General features: G+C 41.4%; 2 protein-coding genes across 4 annotated transcripts in view; both read right to left on the bottom strand.

Annotated features, from left to right (window-relative positions):
- The window catches only part of LOC101737439 (uncharacterized), a 232,867-nt gene that overhangs the window by 86,941 nt on the left and 130,377 nt on the right, over nucleotides 1-15,549 (bottom strand). The gene's annotated exons all lie outside the window — the stretch shown is intronic.
- Nucleotides 2,078-15,549, bottom strand: part of DnaJ-21 (dnaJ homolog subfamily C member 8-like) — a 302,329-nt gene continuing 288,857 nt past the window's right edge. The window contains exon 6 of the mRNA XM_062669953.1: nucleotides 2,078-2,267. The gene's annotated coding sequence lies outside the window, so the exon portion shown is untranslated. The remainder of the gene's footprint in view (nucleotides 2,268-15,549) is intronic.

Below are 15,549 nucleotides of genomic sequence, written 5' to 3'. Positions count from 1 at the left end.
AGCAGTATGGCTTCCGAGAGGGCCGCTCAACGGTGGACGCGATCCTTCGCGTGCGGGCCCTCTCGGAGGAGGCCGTCTGTGGGGGTGGGGTGGCCTTGGCGGTGTCGCTCGACATCGCCAATGCGTTTAACACCCTGCCCTGGTCCGTAATAGGGGGGGCGCTGGAAAGACACGGAGTGCCCCTCTACCTTCGCCGGCTGGTCGGCTCCTACTTGGAGGACAGATCGGTCACGTGTACCGGACACGGTGGGGTCGTACATCGGTTCCCGGTCGTGCGCGGTGTTCCACAGGGGTCGGTACTCGGCCCTCTTTTGTGGAATATCGGGTATGACTGGGTGCTGAGGGGTGCCCTCCTCCCGGGCCTAAGCGTAATATGTTACGCAGACGACACGCTGGTCGTGGCCCGGGGAGGGAGCTTTGCTGAGTCTGCTCGTCTTGCCACCGCTGGGGTAGCGCATGTCGTCGGCAAAATCAGGAGATTGGGCCTCGACGTGGCGCTCAGTAAATCCGAGGCCATGTGGTTCCACAGGCCCCGGAGAGTGCCACCTGTCGATGCCCATATCGTGGTTGGAGGCGTCCGGATCGGGGTCGGGGTGCAGTTAAAGTACCTCGGCCTCATTCTGGACAGTCGTTGGACCTTCCGTGCTCACTTTCAGCACCTGGTCCCTCGTTTGTTGGGGGTGGCCGGCGCGTTAAGCCGGCTTCTGCCCAACGTCGGGGGGCCTGACCAGGTGACGCGCCGTCTCTATACGGGGGTGGTGCGATCAATGGCCCTATACGGGGCACCCGTGTGGGGCCAGTCCCTGGCCGTGGGGGTAGCGAAGTTGCTGCAACGGCCGCAACGCACCATCGCGGTCAGGGTCATCCGTGGTTATCGCACCATCTCTTTTGAGGCGGCGTGTGTACTGGCTGGGACGCCGCCTTGGGTCCTGGAGGCGGAGGCGCTCGCCGCTGACTATCAGTGGCGAGCTAACCTTCGTGCCCGGGGCGTGGCGCGTCCCAGCCCCAGTGTGGTCAGAGCGCGGAGGGCCCAATCTCGGCGGTCCGTGCTGGAGGCATGGTCCAGGCGGCTGGCCGATCCTTCGGCTGGTCGTAGGACCGTCGAGGCGATTCGCCCGATTCTTGTGGATTGGGTGAATCGTGACAGAGGACGCCTCACTTTCCGGCTCACGCAGGTGCTCACTGGGCATGGTTGCTTCGGTGAGTTCCTGCACCGGATCGGAGCCGAGCCGACGGCAGAGTGCTACCATTGTGGTTGCGACTTGGACACGGCGGAGCACACGCTCGTTGCCTGCCCCGCATGGGAGGGGTGGCGCCGTGTCCTCGTCGCAAAAATAGGAAACGACTTGTCGTTGCCGAGTGTTGTGGCATCGATGCTCGGCAGCGACGAGTCGTGGAAGGCGATGCTCGACTTCTGCGAGTGCACCATCTCGCAGAAGGAGGCGGCGGGGCGCGTGAGAGACGCACAAGCCCGCCGCCGTCGAGCGGGGGCCAGGGAGGCGGATCTCGCCCTAGCCCTGGCCCTCTAAGTGTTTCGGGTCCCCCTCATATGTCGGTCTGGGGCCCGGCGAAGGGGGCCTAAGAAGACGACGTGCAAGCTGCTCTGCACGCGTTTTACGCAAGAGCATCCGGGTGATGGAAGGCCGGCTATCCTCGACCCACGCTGGTTCTGACCCAGCGGGGTATTTCGTAGGATAACCAATTCAAACCGGCGCCATCTAGGCGGGCTTCGGACAGCCTGCCGACCGAGAGGGCTGGTGGTCGTGGCGCCGACGATCGCTGGCCCGGCGTCCCGAGGGGGAGGGTGATGGGAGAGATGTGCTCCGCACTAAACGCTTCACTCTCCTCCCCTTGCCTTTTCATGAGTTCTGTCTCATGCGAGGGTTGGACGTTGGTTGTTGAGCGACAGGAGGTTTTAGTCGGTTCGACTCCGACATGCCCTATCCTCCATCCCAGTGGAGGGTGGGAGTCCGGCGATTTCCTCCTGACAAAAAAAAAAAAAAAAAAAAAAAAAAAAAAAAAAAAAAAAAAAAAAAAAAAAAAAAAAAAAAAAAAAAAAAAAAAAAAAAAAAAAAAAAGTCGCGGCGGCGAACGTGAGTACCCGTGGCCTGCAAACGGTGCTGCGCGAATGGTCGCCTCGTCCACCGCTTCGCTGTTCGCACCGCCGATCCCCGTGGCCAGGCCGTAAGTACTTGAGACCTTAGAACTTTATCTCAAGGTGGGTGGCAGTATTTACGTTATAGATATATATTTTTTTTATTGCCCTTCTAGGCAGACGAGCATACGCCCCACCTGATGGTGAGTGGTTACCGTCGCCCATGGACTTCAGCAATGCCAGGGGCAGAGCCAAGCCGCTGTCTACCGCTTAATACTCTCCACAAGCCTCGTTGACATGTCATAGCGCTCGGGAAACACCGTGGAGGGGGGCTCATTCCATAGCCGGATGGTACGTGGCAAAAAAGATCTCTGGAAACGCACTGTGGATGACCGCAGTGGCTCCAGGTAGTATGGATGAACTCTACTCCGATGACGGGCGGAGCGATGGTAAAAACGAGATGCCGGTATCATCTCGAACAATTCCTCAGAGCACTCCCCATGGAACATCCGGTACAAAATACAGAGGGAACCGAAGTTCCTCCGCAGAGCCAGAGGTTCCAAACGATCCGTGAGAATGGGATTATCTATATACCTATATATCTATGGGCTCTAGTAACCACTTAAAACCAGTTGGGCTGTGAGCTCGTCCACCCATGTAAGCAATAAAAAAAATTGAAATGGCAACATAAAACTAAATAATTAAAGCAACAAGTACGTTAAAAAAAATATGTGTCCTCTATATTTCAAATTAACGATTCAAGCACCATCCACTCGATGCTTTAGAATTTAACGACGGAACTTTTCAGCGGAAGCTCCGATAAACCCCTCGGCAACGCTATTTGGGACATTCGTTTGCCGCCTTCATTCAAGCTGATCACATTTACGAAAACTGTTTTAGCTTATCTCATTAAGTAACGGTAAATCACGAGATGTTTTATTGACGAAATTAGTGTTATTTTTTATGGCTTATATGCGTGAACGAGGTCACAGCCGATCTGGTGTTAAGTGGTCACTGGAGCCCATAGACATCTACAACGTAAGTGCGCCTCCCACCTTGAGATATAAGTTCTAAAGTCTGAATTATAGTTACAACGGCTGCCCCACCCTTCAAACCAAAACGCATTATTGCTGCACGGCAGAAATAGGCAGGGCGGTGGTACCTACCCGCGCGGACTCACAAGAGGTCCTACTACCAGTACACATGTATTCACTTAAAATATGCTTCATATAAAGGGTATACAAATATGTACATAAGTTAGGTATGTATACGAGAGTAAAAATTATCACAGCATCCAGCCGTGCTGCATCACCGATTTTAATTAAAAGCTTCACTGATCGCTGTTCACGTTATTTTGGCGCACGGCCAAAAAGTATTGACTTGTAAATCAGAGTTATATTAAATTTCATTCAAACATTTCATGTTTTATTTAAGTTTCTCTCTTAGAAATAGCGGCAGAGGATTTTAACGGTTCACCTAGTAAGCTGCAAATACGGTTCTTAACCTTGGCTTCATGGAGCTACCACTCATTATCTCTCAGTGGTAGTAGTAGATTGAGTCATCATCATCATCATTATCCTGCCTTTTTCCCAGTCACCTGGGGTCGGCGCAACATGTTTTCTCCTTCCATACTCTTCTATCATATACCATTTCTTCGCTCACTCCCCTCCTACCCATATCGTCTTTCACACAATCCATCCATTTCTTCTTAGGTCTACCTCTTCCTCTAAATCCTTCCACATTCATAGTTAACACTCTCTTAACAACCTCATTTTCATTTCGTCTCATCACATGTCCATACCATCCCAAACGTGCACTCCTCAGCTTCTCTGTCACAGGTGCCACTTTCAGCCTTCCTCTAACATATTCATTCCGTATTCTATCCATTCTCGTTACTCCACACATCCATCGCAACATTCGCATCTCTGCTGCATGCAATCGCCTTTCATCCGCCACTTTCGTTGTCCAACAAGCTGATCCATACAAGACGGCAGGCCTTATTAAGGTCTTATATATCTTCCCTTTTAGGGGAAGAGGGATGTGCGAGTCACATATGGTGCCCGTGACCTGCCGCCATTTCATCCATCCTGCGTCAATTCGTAGTAGTAGATTGAGTATCCTCATTAATCATTCTATTCAACTCCGTAATTCCTATTCGTTCCATTATGGATGTTAAAAACATCGTTTTGGCTGTCGCACTGTATAAATAGGGTATAATTCTTATGGCTTAGTGAGAGTAACGTTTCCACGCAATAGTGTTTCTATATACTATATACTGGTGATAGGACCTCTTGTGAGTCCGCGCGGGTAGGTACCACCACCCTGCCTATTTCTGCCGTGAAGCAGTAATGCGTTTCGGTTTGAAGGGTGGGGCAGGCGTTGTAACTATACTGAGATCTTAGAACTTATACCTCAAGGTGGGTGGCGCATTTACGTTGTAGATGTCTAAGGTCTCCAGTAACCACTTAACACCAGGTGGGCTGTGAGCTCGTCCACCAATCTAAGCAATAAAAGAAAAAAACCTTCAGAACTTAAATGCTTAGACTCACCTTGGAACATCAAGTCGAGGTTTCAATCAAATTTAATAACAGCCGTCCCAGCTTTTAAACTGTAGTGGTGCGTACTACCCCTAATCAGAGTGAAAATTTGCAAATTTTGCGGCCCAAGGTATTTGCTATACGATTCTTTAAAAAAAATTGTAACTTTGCTTAAACACCGGTATATAGCATCGCATATTTTTTTTTTCCAATGAAAATGTGTTTTGTTACGGCAGCGTTTTTCATTAATTTAATATAATCCTCGTTATCGATGCGAATGAGATCAGAAAATGTAAGTGATCTCACGACAGTTTCACGATCGTGACATAGGGGTTATGTTAATGATGCACAGGTCACTATTCGTTCGTCAGATAATGACTAAGAGCTCTTCGTTCCTGTTCATATGCGTCAGAAATTAACTTCAATAATAAATATTAAAAACGAGAATTCTAATTTAATTTTGATATCGCATTATTTCGGCGCTTCAAAGAGCATTATTCTCGCGTCTCAAGGTGGGTGGTCGCTTTTATGTTGTAATGTATCCGAACACGTCTGCCCATAAAAGGGCATCTCAGAGTCAAATGTGATACTATTATAAGCGACCCAAACCTGATATGTATAAGAATCATTATGCCTTGCTCAAACACGCGAAGTGACTGACGTCAACTACGACTTTAGGAAGTCGTCGTGGCCTAAAGGATAAGAAGTCCGGTGCGTTCGTATTTATCGATGCACCGATGTTCGAATCTCAGGCGGGTACCGATTTTTCTAATGAAATACGTATTCAACAAATGTTCACGATTGACTTCCACGGTGAAGGAATAACATCGTGTAATAAAAATCAAACCCGCAAAATTATAATTTGCGTAATTACTGGTGGTAGAACCTCTTGGGACTCCGCACGGGTAGGTACCACCACCCCGCCTATTTCCGCCGTGAAGCAGTAGTTTGCTGTTGTAACTATACTGAGACCTTAGAACTCATATCTCATGGTAGGTGCTGGCATTTACGTTGTAGATGTCTATGGGTTTCAGTAACCACTTAACACCAGGTATGCTATGGGTCTTCGTAGGGACTTCGGTTCCCCCTGCGTTTGGTACCGTTTGTTCCATGGGGAGTGCTCTGAGGAATTGTTTGAGATAATACCACGATCTCGTTTTTACCATCGTACCGCCCGCCACCGGAGTAGAGTTCATCCATACTACCTGGAGCCACTGCGTTCCTCCACAGTGCGCTTCCAGAGATCTTTTTTGCCACGTACCATCCGGCTTTGGAATGAAATCCCCTCCACGGTGTTTCCCGAGCGCTATGATATATCCTTCTTCAAACGAGGCTTGTGGAGAGTACTTAACGGTAGGCAGCGGCCTGGCTCTGCTCCTGGCATTGCTGAAGTCCATGGGCGACGGTAACCAAGTGGTTACCTGATGGTAAGTACCATCAGGTGGGCCGCATGCTCGTCTGCCTACAAGGGCAATAAAAGAAAGGCTGTGAGCTCGTTCATCAATCTTTAGGAGTAAAATAGAACTACCTGGAGTTTTTATTAATTCTTCCTGCTCATTCTCCTCTGATGTCTTGAGCATTGGTGCAAAAGTTTGCAGCGAGTACTCGCAATTCCTCACTGAAACACATGTTGTGTAACCAGTACGAGGGATGATAGATACCGCTACAAGTTGAATAAAATGATAATATATGAAGATGGTCTTTAGTTTAGTGTGTAGAGATTTTTACTATGTGATGTGGCCCAGGGATCCGTAAATCGCTTAAAACTAGGAGGGTCATGAGGTCGTATAGCCGTCTCCAGTGGTAATAAAAACAGAAGACTTCTAAAGTGCTTTTAGCGTTACGAATTTTATGTGCACGGACTACGTACAAAGTCTTTTCAGACCTCCGGGATAGAACAGAAACGCAAGCACGTTACAAAATGATATCTCTTCTGTGGGAATTCAAGAGGTCAACCGTAAATGAAAGATTCAGTTACACAAGCAACCAGCTTATTCATGAAAGTATATTTTTTAAAATATTTTCGATGTAGACATTCCGATTATAACGTAGTAAACTAAATATAAAAATAATCATTTCAACCTCAAAGCGGCATTGAACGTAGAAATAACCCAGATGTTAAATTTCGTAATAATGAAGTACGAATAAATTAATCTCGAGTCGTTCACGAAAACTGTGTAATATTTTTAACACGTCAAGAGCTATATTTGTTTATAATTTTTTATACGAGATAAGACGTTTTGGTATTGAATCTATTTTAGACAGCTCCAAACATATTTTTACAAGAGCAGGTAATCGATCTTGATACTTGGTACTTGCTACAAAATTGAATTAGGCTACTAGGAAGATTTAATTTTCAAATTACAAAATACCTAGTCAGGTCATAAATTCTGTCACATGTTTAATGTAAAATAATTGAAACAAGCTTATTCATTATGTAACCATTCATATACCAAAATGAACATAACAAAACATAGATTCTTATGACACTAAAGTTTATTCAAAATGACCTTCGTGATTTTGAATACAGGCCTTCAATCTGCGCGGCCAGTCGTCTATCGCAGCACGAACGAGGTCCATGACAATATCGGCGGCTGCCTTAATCAAGGATGTCTTGAGTGACTCCAAATTGGGATGAGGCTTTGAGAACGAACCCCTTTTCCTCCAAATGTTGCCATATCTTGTAATCTAACGGATTCAAATCTGGACTGGAGGAGGGCCAGTCTTCGTGCCGGATGAAGTCGATTTCACGCGCCGCCAGCCAGTCTTGTGTGCTCTTCGCTCTATGAGCTGGCGCCGAATCTTGTTGGAATACCCAGTGCCTGTTATTGAACATGGTATGAGAAACAGGTCCCACAAGGTTCGTCAGGACTGTATTTTGATACACAACTGCATTCGTTTTTACACCTTTCTCACAAAAATGTACCTCTGTTAAGCACCAATAAGAAACTCCCAACCATACCATGAGCGAGGATGGAAAATGACCTCGTTGGACACGCGGAATACGGTTGCTCGCTTCTTCACTACTGTGTGCGTACACCTTATCATTTTGTTTGTTGTAGCTCTCTTCTACGGTAAAAATTTTTTCATCCGAAAAAAGAATTTCCCGATATATTTTTCCCGCGTACCGCTTCAACAAAGCGCGGCATCTCTTCAGTCTCAGGTCCATTAGACGAGCATTCAAACGATGTCCTGTTTTTCTTCGATATGCCCGAAGTCCTAAGTCTTCATTTAACACCCTTTTCACCGTGGTTCTGCTTAACCCTATCTGAAGGGCCAACAGTTTCTGCTTACGTTTGGGATTTCTTTGAATTCGCGCCTTCACAGCTTTTATCACTGCTGGAGTCCTAACAGACCGAGGGCGACCACTTCTTGACCTGTCATCTACACTAGAGTCTTCATTGTATCGTTTGATGGTACGATAAACGAATCTTTTGGTTATATTCAAAATTTTCAGTATGTTAAAAATTTGAATTGGCGCGTAACCGCAACGATGCAACGCAATAACTGCAACACGGTCTTCTTTAAGCGTCTACTCCATATTTAAAAATGAGTAAAATTCTAAAAGTATACATTTGATTTTCATGAACAATTCGAAATTCGAATTCAATAAACTTTTTTGTGGCCAGCATTCTAAAAGAAAAGTTTTTACTGTGTGACAATACTTATGACCTGACTAGGTAGTTACATTGACGTATATTAAACTACAGAGTAGAGTATGATTTGTTGTACACCAATCGAAAATAAACATATATGCAAAACATTATATACAAAAAAGTAAAATGAACGATGTTATCGCTAAGAGCGATCTCTTCCCGACTATCATCTGTTGGACAAGAATCATCTATGGAAAGAAATGAACCGCGGTGTAATTCTCCATTGAAAAAAAAAAAGAATATATCGATATATATCAACACAAAACTACTATTTAATTTGCTTAACTGAGACTAGAGTTAGCTGTTTCATTAATGCTAAAATTGTTGGTTAACTAAATATTACATACAAGTCCAACGCTTGTAAACAATTGCCTAAGACGCTATTCAAGAGAGTTCATGAACAAACTACCCCCAGTTTTCTACTATTTATGTTGTTGTACACTTGAAATTCAATAAAAAGAATAGTTTGATAAATTAAGTTTTAATTAATGTCACTATGAAAAGCAATGATAGTAATGAAGAGAATGACGACAGTTGCTGACGTCATCATTTTAAAAAACAGCATGGCGCCAGTCGCGGCTTCATGTATAATGTCGACATGTACTTTGCGCATAAATATATTACATATGTACAGTATATTAAAGTCATTAGATGTATTATAATTTGGTTTCGCATGTGATCGATATATGAGTTATTTCTATGAAAATCCCTACTGAATTTGAATACTTCGTTGGCAATTAGTGGCTACTAATAAAACACTGAAAGTCGAAGTCGTCGTGGCCTAAAGGATAAGACGTGAAGCAGTAATGCGTTTCGTTTTGAAGGGTGGGGCTGCCGTTGTAACTATACTGAGACCTTAGAACTTATATCTCAAGGTGGGTGGCGCATTTACTAGACAAATGTCTATGGGCTCCAGCAACCACTTAACACCAGGAGGGCTGTGAGCTCGTCTACCCATCTAAGCAATAAAAAAAAATCCTGATTAGGTTCCTGCGCAGGGTTAGTAGTATGTTCTTTAAGCATGTTTGGTGGTCGTGGTTTGCCGTTTATTCAGGTCTTCTAGGTTTGTATTTCCAGAAACAGTTCTTTGAATTCCTAAAAAGTATATCATTTTTGAAGTTCACGTCTAAATATTTGACACAGAATTTAACATCATAAATTGAAAAGTAGTTCGATTCAATTAAATAAAGAAGATTAAAACAATTATTTTTGAAATCATTTCCAGAAGACAATCAGAATAGCTTAATTAGAAGAATTAATCACGAGTTTTTAATGTCATTTTATTATTGGTTGCTTTAGGGTTAGAACAGCACCAGTAAAATAAGATAAGTAATCTTGAAAAGTATTGTTGTTTTTATTATTACGAGTATAATAGTCACATTAAATATTTCTATACTGTGAGTTGATTAATATGTGTAATGAAAAACTAAACAGAAATCAGAATCCCTTAAACAGAATCCTTTGGGACTACAATAATGTCCACGGTAGCGCGGTCTCCGTCAATGTTCCTTCGGAGTTGTCCGATTGCGCTGAACTAATTTTAAGTGAAATAGATGTTTTTTCTAATTGTCTCACAACTTACAGGAAAAATCTGTCGCGGATCATCTCCTAATTAAATATAAATTAATCTTAAGCAATGAATGAAATGTAATCAAATGTTAATGCACTGTCGATTGCACCTATAGGTATAATTGAGATGACATCTGCCATGAACTTTTGTCAATTGTTCAATGTTTTGTATTGATGATCACTTTGTTGGTGCAACTTAATAAATAAAATAAATAAATAAAATAAAATAAAATAAATAAAACTACTATTTACTATTAAGGTTTAATCTCGTGTTTTTTATTGCAATTATATGCATATTATTATTTCTGACGTTTCAAATACTTTACAGTTTTCGTGGTCACCAACGATGGACAAAATATTACATATTTATGTTATTGTCTTCGCTTGGTAGGTTTTTCAACTCGCCAAAGTTGAAGCAAATAACAATGGAAAACAAATGTAAATTGAATGAGACGAATGAATTGAAGTTGATGGAAACGGGAGATAAAGTAGTGGAAAGTAAGATGTACAAGGGAACACTCTCAGGCATAGACTCCTAGTGTGGTCTGTGGTTACAGCTGCAAGTTTTGAAAATGCAAAGTGTCTTTCTCCTTTCATACAACTTCATACTTATTGAGTTTTAAGTTGTTACAAAGGTTTTCCCGCACGTTGGCATCGTAGCTATGATTTCATAACAAATAACAATTAACTAAAACTAGGACCATTGTGTTATTCAAATATTTTGTTTGTTACCCAATATATCGCATTCAGAATGGACAAATAATATTTTCTCGGGTTTCGCGAGTAGTATATATAATTCAAATCACTTTTACGGTTTAATTTCGCATTTTTATTGTTTCCAACTTTTCTATTACAATTCTTATTACAGTTTTCGTGGTTATTAACGACTGAAGTTTTATTTGTCGATTTTTTTATAATGTTCAAGATACATAAACACAAGTAATTATTCAGTTCTCTTACATAAGACAAACTAACAATATAAAGTATGTAGTTTAAATATTCGTACGTCCATTAAAATTTTGGCAGTTGACAACTCTTGCGGTTTTTGCGATGAGATTGTAAACAGTGTGGTGAGCACTGATGCCGAGCAAAATTTGAATTTAAGCAAGAGGCTCTTTGAGGTTTTGTCGTAAAGTTTACATTGACAAAATTATAAAGCTGTATTTGCATGGCCAAAATTCTGTTACCAGCGGCTGATTTGAAATCTTGTCCTTGCCTTTTACAGACAATGGCGTAGAATGTTCACTTAACATCCGAATATGTTTTGAATTTATTTTACTTTATTCATAAACTTATCCTAGAATCTATAATAGCAAGAATTAAAAAACGATAAGTTTTCAATCTTGTAAGGAAAGTGCGTGAAAAAGTTGTTGTGAAATAAAAAAAATGGAAGAATCTAATTGTGAACAACATTATAGTGTTATGGTTGAGTGTGCGAAAAGGACAGCGATATGTTCCACAAACTATTTCTTATGTCACCTTTAAAACATCGATTGATACATCTTGTAGAGATTAGATTCGATATTGTTTTGAAAATACTCATTTTAATGCCATTTCACTGAAGTGAATAATTAGCTTTCACTGAAGTATTTTATCATTCAAGTTGTTGAATTAGTTTAGTTGGTTAGTTGGAGAGTTCACGGCGTACCAGGTGTTAAGTGGTTACCGGATCCCACAGACATCTGCCGCGTAAATGCCGCCACCTACCTTGAGACAAGAATTCTAGGTTTCAACATTACAACGATTGCCCCAAACTTCAGACCGAACGCATTATTGGTTCACGGCCGAAATAATTGACAGATCCAAAATAATGGACGAAATGAAACGGGGAACAGAAATAATTATAATGAGCGGTTTCATTTTATAATAAATGAGAAATGGTCGAATGATATTAATGTGTAGTTTAAATAATACTTTAAGAGCAAGAGGTATTTTTTTGAGTATTAAAACAATAATTGTGTGTAGCAATACAAATTCTACTGGCAGTTGTTTTATATCATTGCCTACCCGTCAACAATCTCGAGGGGCCGTCGTTTGAAGCCGTCGTGGCCTAAAGGATAAGACGCCCGGGGCATTCGTATCTAGCGATGCACCAGTATTGGAATCCCGCAGACGGGTAGCTATACGTACTAAGGAACTTAAGCAACTTAAGGACTTCTACGGTGAAGGCATAACATAGTGTAAAAAAAATCAAACCCGCAAAAATTTTAATTTGTGTAATTAGTGGTGGTAGGACTTCTTGTGAGTCCACATGGGTAGGTACCACCACCCCGCTTATTTCTGCCGTGAAGCCGTAATGCGTTTCGGTTTGAAGGGTAGGGCAGCCCTTGTAACTATACTTGAGACCTTAGAACTCATATCTCAATGTGGGTGGCGGCTTTTACGTTGTAGATGTCTATGGGCTCCAGTAACCACTTAACACGAGATGAGCTGTGAGCTCGTCCACCCATCTAAGCAATAAAGAAAAATAATCTAGTTTCACCGTAACTGGTAGGCGAGTTCACGGGGCTCAAATTAAAATATTTGCAAACATTTGCCCTAGCAAGACCAGTGCTTCGATGAATGAAGGTGGTAGACCTTATTGGAATCGCTGAGCAGATTCGGTCAGAGACTAAGTTAGGGTTAAGGTTATGTCTTTGGGTTAAGTTGCACGTCAAGCCCTTCGTCGCATTCGTCAAATTCGGTAAATTTGTTCTTGAAATGCCCAACAGCAAGGCGGTTTTTGTTGCCCAATCGTCTGGGTCGAGTATAGCTTAATGCAGTAGCAATATTAGGAGCAAAAATATAAATACAAATTGTTGTTCAGTATTGTTCAGTAAAAAGTATCGCTAAGGTTCGTTCCAAAAAATATCGAAATTGAAGTAAGCAGCTAGAACGAAGCTAGAATTGTCATTCTATCCTACAAAGACTACATCGAATCACGTCATATTATTTCACAAGTAATAAATGTAATTAATGGATGTGCCAACAATACAACCCGACCACAAATGTGAACATGAAATTGCATATTTTATGATAGCTTCAATTAGATTCAATAGATTCATTAATGTTTATAGCCTCTTAGATAAAATATTGGTGACATCACCACAGCTTCGTACATTGTAGCCATAAACCTATGTTTAATTTAAAACGTGTTATTAAAGTCATTGTAATTTGAACAATCTGAAAATGCAGACAGACTTTAAATTTGATAATATTCTTTAGAGTTAATATCAAAAGTAAAATCGAAATGTGTGCCGAAATTACGAATAGATAATTTTACGAAAATTACGGGAACACGGTAATCTTACGGGAAAGATTGAGGGTACCAGAGAACGTGGAAGATCGCATATGTGGTTGGTTGACCAGATAAAAGCGGCAGTAAATTGCTCATCATCAATCACTAGATATATGAAGGCACGAGGAGGGTGGTCGTCAGAGAGGAGTGGCGGCGTATTGTGAAGTTTGCTACCAACACCTGTAGTGATCAAGAATGATACTGATACAAAAGAATTTTACAAAAAAATATATATCTATTAACCATAATTTGCAATGTAAGTTTGTAAGTGAAAGTGTATGGTGTAATATCGTAAGGTATAAATCTAAAAACAATAACGAATATTTAAAATTAATTTCCTTTTGGTAAAAAAATTTAGAGTAAATGAAAGTTTGTCAAAAATCATGCTTTCAAAACCAGGAGCTAGATACCAATTATATCTGTCGCGGAGAACGACGTATGTAATATTTAGACATAAACGTCGTAGCGGCATTACAAAAGGACCACACTGAAGAAAGACTACTGCGATATTAAGACCTGATTTTGATTGTTTATGAAACGATGGAATCTTGTTTAGTCTAGACTCAAAGACATAAGCGCCAGCATAAAAGGTAAACAGAGTCAGAAGGTTAAAAGGGAAACTGTCAGTTTGCCCTGTAGTTCTTAAAATTCTTAAGAGATTAAATCAAAGTAGGTATTATGTTATTTATAATTTAAAAGTTTTTCATTACAGTGAAGTCAATTCAATCAAAAGCACCTGACGTCAACATCGGGAAAGTACTTTGATAAGGCGATGCGTCATGAAAGCCACCATATCGCGGTCACCCCTAACTACTCCTCGAATCCGACTTACTCTGAAGCCAATCGCAGTCGACGCCCTGGACACGTCTTTACGGATCCACCCGATCTACTAACACAAGTATAAGACGCATGTCGCCCTAGCACTAGGAGCAGGCATAGGGACTGTGGTCACCATTATCTAGTGACCCTGGCAGCACTACTCGTCGAACGTATCCAACAGTTCGACGTGTGACCTAGTCCATAGCATGAGACCGCTGACTTTCTCGCCAGATCTTCTCAAGGATCGAGATTCCAATCCAGTAGTAGATACACTCGCGAAAGCAGTTGCCATCAAGTTCCATGCCAGTTCAAGAAAATTTTAAGTCACTGAATCGCATATTTCATCTGAAAAACTAAGTAATTAATTCGTCCCGTTGCTTGAAGCGTTTCAGGTACAGGTAAAAGAAATCTTTTCAATTTATTTCCAATACCAAACTCATTTTTCAGGCTTGTGTGAAATCATTTAGCAACACGTGGGCCACTGATTCAAATTTATCATTTACGAATTTTACGTACATTTTCAACCCTACTGATGGTAGAGCTTAATATATGTCCGCTCTTATTCGTTTCGGTTTGAAGAATGGAACAGCTCTCATACAAAACAATAAAGACTTCGATCTCATGTCTGAAGATTGGAAGCGGTATTCACGTTATGATGTTCATTGGCTAAAGTATACGCTTTTTACCATTTAAGAGCAATAAAAAAATAATCACATTATTTACATGTGAATTATACAAGAATATTTAAATCATAAAAATGGTACAACAAACTTATCAAACAACTAAATGGTAGTGCCCAAAAAGCAAAAGAAACGTGGGAAGACAGAAGAGAAGGTGAGTTGATAACGTAATAAACAGAGAAGAAAAAAGTGGGATAAATACATTCAGTCAAAAAAGTGTCAGGAATCGAGATTTGTTTATGGTTCCAAACTTTTTTTTTTTCTTGATGTTAGATTGGCACGAAAGTTTTCCATTTTGGCGCGGAGTTTGAGTTGTATCTGTCATTTAGTTTAAATACAGTTCTTTTTGTTGTTATATCATATCTAGTAGTGGGAATTTAATAATGAAAAAAACTGGAATGGACTTAGTCTTTGATTGGCGATGCAAGCCAATAGAATTCGCACTCACTGAAAATGTTACAGGAAGCTTGCGTTGAATCAACTTTATCAAAAAACACCGGCCTATGAGTGGCAAAAAGCGTTCAAAAGCGACATGTAACCAGCCCCTAAGTACCTACCAAGAACGAAGAAATATAAACCGTTTATAAGAAAGCCCGCTCGTTTGAATTTAGGTGCTTACTCTCCCTTAAACCGAATCCTTTGGGACTACAATAATGTCCACGGTAGCGCGGTCTCCGTCAATGTTCCTTCGGAGTTGTCCGATTGCGCTGAACTAATTTTAAGTGAAATAGATGTTTTTTCTAATTGTCTCACAACTTACAGGAAAAATCTGTCGCGGATCATCTCCCAATTAAATATAAATTAATCTTAAGCAATGAATGAAATGTAATCAAATCTTATTTGTATATATATATTTTTTTATGTTAATGTACTGTCGATTGCACCTATAATTGAGGTGACATCTGCCATGAACTTT

This window comes from Bombyx mori, chromosome 9 (genome assembly GCF_030269925.1).
Source record: "Bombyx mori chromosome 9, ASM3026992v2".
NCBI lineage: Eukaryota > Metazoa > Arthropoda > Insecta > Lepidoptera > Bombycidae > Bombyx > Bombyx mori.
Note: the sequence above shows the minus strand (reverse complement) of the source record. Positions and strands in the feature narration are given on the sequence as shown.